Here is an 8,915-nt window from a genome sequence, read left to right on the forward strand (position 1 = left end):
AAGATGTTTTTTTCTTCTTTAAAAGGCAGGCAAGGGGCCAGATAACATAGGTGGACACACATGCAAAAAAAACATAGGGAAGCATAGGTTTAGCTAGGAGTACAGCAAGTGATATGTTTGATAATAAACCAGGAAGCAGGGACAGACTTGCTCTAAACTAAGGAATGACAGCAAGCACCGAGGGGTGCAAACAATTTTTCTTGCACTGGAAAAAAAAGTTGTTCTAATGCAAATGGATGAGCTGATTAACAAAGCTTGCAGAGACTGTTGTGAAAGATGGGTGAATGGAGAGAACCCAAGGGAGACACTAAGAGCATGTAAACCAAATCAGGGAGCAGCTGACTGCATTTAGAAGGAAGAGGCTATAGGAGCACTTAGAAACACAAAAACAAGAACATGACCTAGGCACAGTAAACATGCTGAAGTGGACAGGAATAGAAGGCATCTGTTCAATGTATTCTTAAACTGGAAACATACAAGTGCAGTTTCACAAATAATACATTTGTTATTACTTTTGATAATCTGAAGTGGGTTTGGGGGTACCAGAATAATTATTTCTTACCGAATTCTTACCAAACCCATGTAGAATCTGTATTTTTTTTTTTTCAGCACTAAAACCAACTGTTGAAAGGTGGGAAAAACCCTTAATTTATGGAAATCCCAAACTCACTCCCCCATGCATTAACTTTAAATCATTAGGGGAACAAAGGCTGCATATTTTCTCTGTTATGAGGACATAAGTACATTTTTCTTTAAAAATAGTTTACTATGTCATTGAAATTGCAGATGCTTCTGTGCACTTTGGGGACTTCAAACACTGCATCAATTATCTGAATAAATAATGAAAAGACATTGTGAATAAAATGGTTCATCAAGCCTGGTTCACAAGTCAATTGTTTTTTGAATCTGGTAATATACTATAATATTTGACAATATTTGACATTTTTGTTTTGCAAGAGGTCAAGTGTTTTCTGTGCTTCTGTACTATACGTGCTATGAACAATTTGTGAAGAAAATCAAATTGATAAAGTATAGAAGGCTCAAACTGTAACACACATTTAGATTCTCCACTATAAGCCTCTTTCCACACCAAAAGAAAGAAAACCACCAAAACCAGTAAATGCAATCAAATGGGACACATAAAAGCCTCACCAGCAGTTCAGGCCAGTGACCAGCACTTAATGCTTTAAAATTTAGTCTCTGACAAACCATGCTAGGTCAAGGCAGAACACAAAATGCCTGTTTGTTGAGCTATCGTTTCCAGAGAGTCTTACTGGCACCTGGAAACAGCACAAGCATAAGGCTGATTATCATTTCCGTAACCCCAGAGGAAAACTATCATGCAAGATGTTTGAGTAAGAGCAACGCTGTTCGAAGGCAGCATTCATAAACAGAACAAAGACTAAACAAAAGGCTAAACAAGTACATCATAATTAACAACAACAACCAAACTTTTAATTAAGATATGCAAGAAAAATCAAGGAGAGCTAATTAAAAAAACACAAGCGTATATGCTTTCTTAGAAAAGTCTGAATTGGTACCGTGAAGTAAACAGGCTAATTGTAAGTGATCACAATTATTTTGTCACCATTACAGAGTTCAGTCGTGATTTTTCTGCTTGCTGTTTAATCCTAGATCTTGTTTGTACTCCTTTGTTGTTTTGATGTAGGATTCTTCTACCCAAATTTTTCAAAAACACCTGAAGAAAACACTACAGAAACTTAACTCTGCATGACAGGCATATTTGGTAATTAGTTTTGAGGAACTTTCTTTCCTGCCTAGGACAGTATAATTCTCACAAGGCCAGAATTATAATTACTGTACACTCCCCCTATTCACCCTGAACAAATCCACAGCTAACTGCAAATGGATCCCGATGCATTGCCACATCAGTAACGCCACACTCCGCCTGTTTTCCTTTTATCCAGGCAGCTAGACCAATATAAAAATATGATGTGATTTCACACAGATTTAACTGTTAGGTATGAACTTCCCCTAAGGCCAAAAAGCAGTTACAGATAATAGGAATCTAACTCGCAGTATTAAGGTTTTACTTCTTTCCTCCTGTACTACCCTTCCATGGAAATACATCCGCTTGGATTACTTCTGCAATTCTTCAGAACTGTTACCAGGCTGATTTGAACACTAGGAGTTGGCTAATGCTGATAGAAACAAGCTGAGAAGAATGCTGACACAGAGTTATTTAAGAACTTATTTGCCATGCATCTCTTTCTAGAAAATTAATAAAGTTTACTGACTTCCAGCTACAGTAACCCCAGGTATGCAAAGGAAAAATAAAAACAAGTATAATAGAAGTTCCCACAATGCCTGAATCCAAACACCCAACTGTCTTGCAGTTAACAACTCCCATGTCTCCCTAAAACCTTGCTGATAAAACCCCATGCCCTGCCTACACAAATGCTGACTGTTTCTGTGTAGCAAGCCTTTAGCAGGAGCCATCCTTCGGAAAGTTATTTCTGTGGCTACGCTGCAGAACCAGAATTCTACATCTTAAAACACGCTCTTATATTCAATAAGAATTGACAGGCTTTCCAGGGATGCCCTGTTGGGGCCTATCTCCGCGCATCAGCCCAACGTAAGCCTTGAGCTGCCTGGGGATAGCCATCAGCCACAGGCAGCACACCCCGGGCCCCTCTGGAAGGCAGTGGGGGCACCCCGGGCTCTCAGGCCACAGATTGTCCCCTTCCCTCTGCCACGTGGCCTGGCCAGCCCAGAGCCTGGCAGCGGTCTTGGCTCAACCAGAGCTACTGCACGTCTTAACGTCAGCCACACTAAGCTTCTGAACTCAAGGGATTTCTTCCTCAGCAGAGGACTAATACATATAAGTACATAAAATCACATATATAAATGTAAATGTTTAATTTTGTATATAGTCTCTTCCATACGAGGACAAGAGGTGTTACCCACATTTAGAAAAACCCTTTGAGGCAGAAGCATGCATGCTGGTGCCACACAATCAGCGTGGCCCTGAGCCATGGTTCAAGATCCGCCACCTCCTCAGGCCACCCCAAGGCACCCCTGCCACTGAAGCCAGGCACACATTTTTCCCTGGTCCGTGTTTTTCTGTTCAATAGGTGGAATAAAGCAGAAGGTTTATGTCTATGCAAATGGTTCTTCCTCTGCATAGCAATAAGCCTCACATCGTAATTGATTTTTTTTTTAATGTCATTTAAATTATTTTGGTATGATTTATCTTTCCTTACTTTTTCCTAAAACATCTCAGAATATTAACAATGAAATAAACGTAATAATACTCTAACACCTTCAAACATTACCTAATTTAAAAATCTAATTTACTTTCTATCATTTAGGCTTCCTTACTATTTTGTATGTCACTCAGGGTGGATAGTAAAATTAGACTATCAGTTTCATTTCTGCTCTGAATACATCCCAGCTTGCGCTGCTCAGCCACTAGCACGGTGCTCCCATTTAAGCTTTCCAATATTCAGGAGGTTTTAAATAAATAAGCGGGAATAGGTTTAGTTTTATTAATATACGTATCAGGTGCTCTCCCCAGTTATTTTTATAAAAAAGGCCAAGCGCTGGCACACTAAAACTCACTGTTAAATAGAACTACGCGGCCTTCCACTAATATACAGAGGCAACAGAAGCCTCAACCTTGCCTTTTTTGCCCCATTTACGCCTTATTTACACATTGTAAGGAAAGAAAGCGGTGCTGAGCTTGGAGTAAACCGCTGCAGGAGCTGGCCGCTATTTAATTACACCCCCCAACACACACACACAGAGCCCCCCCCCCGGGCTCACCGCACACTGCACGCGCATCTTCCGCCGCGGCGTGCAGGAGGCGCGGGGGCGGCGGCGGCCGAGGCAGCAGCAGCAGGAGCAGCAGCAGCGCGAGCAGCAGCACCAGGAGCAGCAGCTGCAGCACCGCGCGCGACGGCAGCACGTGGCGGCGACGGGGTCTCCCGCTCTGCCGGGCGGGGCGGGACGCGGCACTACGCAGCGGCGTGAGGCGGCGCCGCCATCTTGGCAGCGGCAGCGCCCGGGCAGACGGGGCTGAGGGGGAGCGGGGACGGGTTTTTTATCCCCGTCAGGCGCCGTGGGGAAGCAGCTGCGCGCTCGGCGGCGGCGGCAGCCGGGGGAGTTCGAAGGGGGCAGCTGGGGTGGGGAGGAGCGGCGGTGTGAGATCCATGCAGGGGGAGCGTGGAGGGCGGGTGAGGAGGGGGAGAGAAGCCAGCGGGGGTAACGTACCCGGCAGGTCTGTGGGATCTGCTCCTTCCCAGGGCTGTCACACACGCAGGTGCCTCGCAGTTTGGAACTGTCAGTAAACAAAACGCAGCCGGCAGGAGACAGTGTGTGTGCACCCCCTGCTTGGAGGTGCTTCCTTCCTTGTTTCTCACCGGGTCCGTGACCCCCTCCAATAAAGATGTGCAGGGAAGAATTCTGAGTAGGTTAAAAAGCCTCTTTTTTCAATCAATGCTCGAGGAAAGGATAAGATGATGTGACACAAATGTATGATCGTGTGCCACAAATAGAACATTGTGGGAAGCTTTCCCTTAAACATAAGCTTTGTCCTATATTTTTTCAAACAGTTTATTTCCTTGCAGTGTAGGTCATTCCTAACATTAGGCTAAATTTAGCTGAAGATGCACCAACGGCAGAGACAGACTGCCTCAGAAAACAGGCCCACGGTCTCATTGCGTGGCCTGGTCAGGAGGCTGGATGCAAAACTATTTACATTTTTATTGACTTCCTCAGGGAGCTTGATTAAAGGTAATAAAATCGCAGCCATTTAAATAAAATATCTTTTCTCTAGAAAATTAAAAGTTTACAGTGTGGTATTCTTGTGCTGCAAACCATATATCCAACCTGCATTAATTTCAAGGGTATTTCTACCACACAGTGAGGAAATTCTAGCCCTAACATCTCAGGCCGTTTGAAGATCTGTACCTGAAACTTCAAAACAGGGGTCTAATCTCTGCTTCCACGAAGGATGGCAGAATTTGTACTTGTTTATGCACTTTGATTTTCAGTTCTTTGTGTATAAATTTAGCCGTGGGTGGGGTATCCTGATCCAGATTTTTCCCTATATGCTATACATACAGAAAGAAAGACATACACGGTTCTGTGCTAGATTGACAATGAATTACATTTGCTAGCAAATACTGGATCAGATCCATCTGTTTCAGAAATTAGCATAGCATCAATTTGTTTGTTTGGCTTCATCTGTCTGTTAGTTTGGTCAAAATTCTCATTTTAGAGAAACTAGCACAGACAGAAAGGACCTGTGATACTGTTTGTGCGGGCCTAAAATACATAAATACTCTAAAAAGTGGAGATACGAAATGCAATTATCAGAAAACCAGACAAAGCTAAATTAAGATTTATTTATTTTTATTTTTTTTTATTCTGGAAACAAGTTTGACTTTTTCGGTACATTCTAACAATCTTAGGATATGAACAATCTTCTACCCCTTATCACTATACTGATAACAAAGTACTTCTCTCTGAACCAGAGTTGAGTTGCTGTACTTGTAGGCGCACTGTGCCTTTTCTTTCTGTATTTTTTGACAGAATTATGGAAGTCCTTCCTGACTATGCAGCTTTGTTTTCAAGGGGTATTGGTATTCTTACAATTCCAAAACAATAGCCAAACTTAGAGCTCCAAAAAACAGCCAAGAAAAGATCATCATCAATCGATTAAATGATAAGGCATCACCCCATTAGACAACAGCTTTTTCTCTAAGCAGTTCATTCTGAAGTCCTCTATACTTGTAGAAAATGATATCTCTTGGAAAATTTATTATTTGATGTATATTGGGTTTACACTATTCAGTATTTTAATTATTTCCCTTTATTTATTAGGACTCTGAAAAATAATAAAAATCTACTTAATACTCCAGAACCTTATATCTACCACTTAATAGTTCATATCTGGTTACAGTGCAAATATTTCTCCACAAGCCTAGCAAAAGGTCTGCATTGTACAAATAATTATCCTTATATGGCATTTGCTTGATGATACAAGTTTAGATTCATATGATATTCCTCACTGCCTTTTAAAAATATACCAGAAAATAGTCATAGGAAAGTGTTCTGTACTCTTGAGAAGAGTACAGACTGATACTGCTATACTGAAAAGAGAATTCTAAGTAGATCTGTTCAAATATGAAGAAATGTGAATTGTAATTGTGTTTCTCACAACTGAATACTGCTAATGCGTGATCTAGGTATGTACAATGCAAAGTAAAAGATTTAGTTCATTTTCATGTTACATCTCTTAGTTACATCTCAAAACCAACAACACAAACACCTTCTAAAATAAGAACTTACGTTTCTCCTTCAGAAAAATGAGTCCTATGTTGTAGGCAATGAAAATGATGTGTAGTCTCAACTCAAAGGATGTGAGGGCTCATTCTACATGTGAATTAGATGAGCACCTGTGTTGCTTTGTCTATGTGCATCTACCTGAGCATCTAATTCATATTACTCCTCCCACAATCCGCCCCATTTCTTTGTCTAATCTGAGCAACCAACAATAGGATCTACAGAAGTTTAGAAACCTGCACTGAATGGAGGGGGCGTGATTTGCTAATGACAAATGGTTTACCTAGTTCACTGCTGAAATCATTACACCAAAGCAGAATTTTGCTTGTAATACTTTGCAACGAAAGAGAAAGACTGAAGTCAGATGGTGACAAAATCTAACAGCGTCTAAAGCTTATCTATATTTATAGATAATAAAGTTACCTATTTAAAACATAGCATTCTAAATCAATATATTGTTAATGGATACCACCATTTTTAGAATAAATAGCAAATGTTGTCAGAAGTAACTATGTATTTTAAGCAATGGAAAGAGAGTACAATTCCTTTTCAAGGTAAATCTAGAAACCCATTACAAAGCTTATCTTTGCAACTGACCTATAAAAGCTATAAACACATCAAAGGCATTGAGGACATCAGATACAAACTTTAATTCTTTACACCATCAAAACTCCCATGAAGCTAGTGTCCCAAGATCACAACAGTGAGCATGATCTAAATGCTAATTAACTGCATGGCTACCTTCATTCAGAATTTTCTTTTAAATCATGTTAAAATTTATTGAGTAGTAGTCTTTTTTTTTTTTTTTTTTTTTTTTTTTAATGTTGAATGTAAGGCAACACAGATTTTTAGAATAGGATTTCTTAGAGGTTTTCTTAGTACAGAAGAGAAAACCTGTAAGAAATGTCACTGAAATATATCCCTCTGCTTCAGGACAGCAGCTTTTTGTTTACAGTGGGCAGGATAACAGGTTATACTCGTGTCAGAAGCAAAGATGGGTGAAATTTCTTCCAGGTAAAGAAAGTAAAGATTCTAGACTTTCATACCAATTTCAGATATTAGAGGAAAATGTTTGTTGTTATCTTTTTGTCCAGCTCTAGCCATTAGGCTTTTAGTCAATCACAACACTACCAGTTTTAGTTAATGTTTTTTTATTTTTTATTTTTAAGAATACTTTACAAAGATGTGGCTTACTATAAATACTTAACAAGACATACGATTATCGTAAGCTACTGAATACAGAGGGGATGAAAATGCCAGTGGGTCCTGCTGAATGATTTAGCCTTAAGGTTCCTGCTGGTTTTACTCAGATTCAGAATGGTAGGAGCGGAGAGGAAGAGATAAATAAAACTTTTTTTTTTTTTTTTTTTTTTTCAGAAAGTAGGTGACATTGTCAGGATACTGATTTAAACCATGAAGACTCATCTCTGATCAGTCCTTTAGCTGATCAGAAGAATATTGTTATGAAGTGAGGCTGGTTAAGAACACTCAACACCGCCCCCCAAGTGGCATTTATCAGTAAATTTCTGCTTTTCTGTTAACTATTATTGCACCTTCTCTGAAGTTCTGTACATAATTTAGTCAGCGACTCCCACTGATTTATCACAGTCACTCAGACATGTTTTTACACCATTCATTGAATATTTCGGTAGAGGTCTAATCTCATTTGGATTTATTACGATTTATCTTGGATTAAGCATTTATCTGCTAAGGATTATGACCTATGCTATAAGGTGCTGATGAAACATAGGAGTTCAGGAACTCCTAAGCACATTAGAATGAATCAGCAATGTTCTTTTTTAACACAGACTTCGCACATTATCTTTTTTTTTTTTTTTTCAATCAACTTTGCAACATTCATACAGACACATTGAATAAGTATCTCATTTTAATTTAATACAGTAACCTGGAAAACTTAGCATCCAGTAGGAGTAAAGCCGCATTTAATTAGGAGCAGCTTAAAAGATCAGGCCTCAGACCCACATGACTTCATATTCACTCTGCCTTCAACAGTCAGTATAACATTTTTTTTTTCATTTTTTATACCAATTTAAATGTCTTTCATTTTTGAACTGTATTTTGGTGAGCCTTCCACTCCTACCCCAACTTTCTGCAATTTCTGATTTGCACAGATGGAAGCAGAAAAACAACAAGGACAAAGAACAAGGATAAATTCCTCATTTATTGCCTTTCTGGACTTATAAGATTTTTTTTTTCTTTCTTATTTGAATAGGTTCAAACTGCTTCCTCTGTTGATATACATGGTTCTGCACCAGAAGAAGTTGAGTGCAGTAATATTGTGTGATTAAAAGAAGTTGGTCTGTAGCTTTAGTTTGTGGCAAAGCCACCAACATATTCAATAGTTGCCCAACAATGGGCAATAGCTTCTAGCTATTTTCATGTTTAATTATTTGTATATTTATCATATTTTAGAAATCATATTTTATGCCATGTTCACTGACAAGCTTTAGAGATTTCCAGTGGCCACTTTAGTTTTGTATGCACGTTTCTGTTATAGCTTGAGTTTTTACTTCATGATCTTACAGCACAAAGAGTGTTTAAATACCTTGAAGCAGTCTCTGGTAATATTGGAAATCAGACCTCGG

This window comes from Netta rufina, assembly GCF_964035555.1.
Source record: "Netta rufina genome assembly, chromosome: 8".
Taxonomy (NCBI): domain Eukaryota; kingdom Metazoa; phylum Chordata; class Aves; order Anseriformes; family Anatidae; genus Netta; species Netta rufina.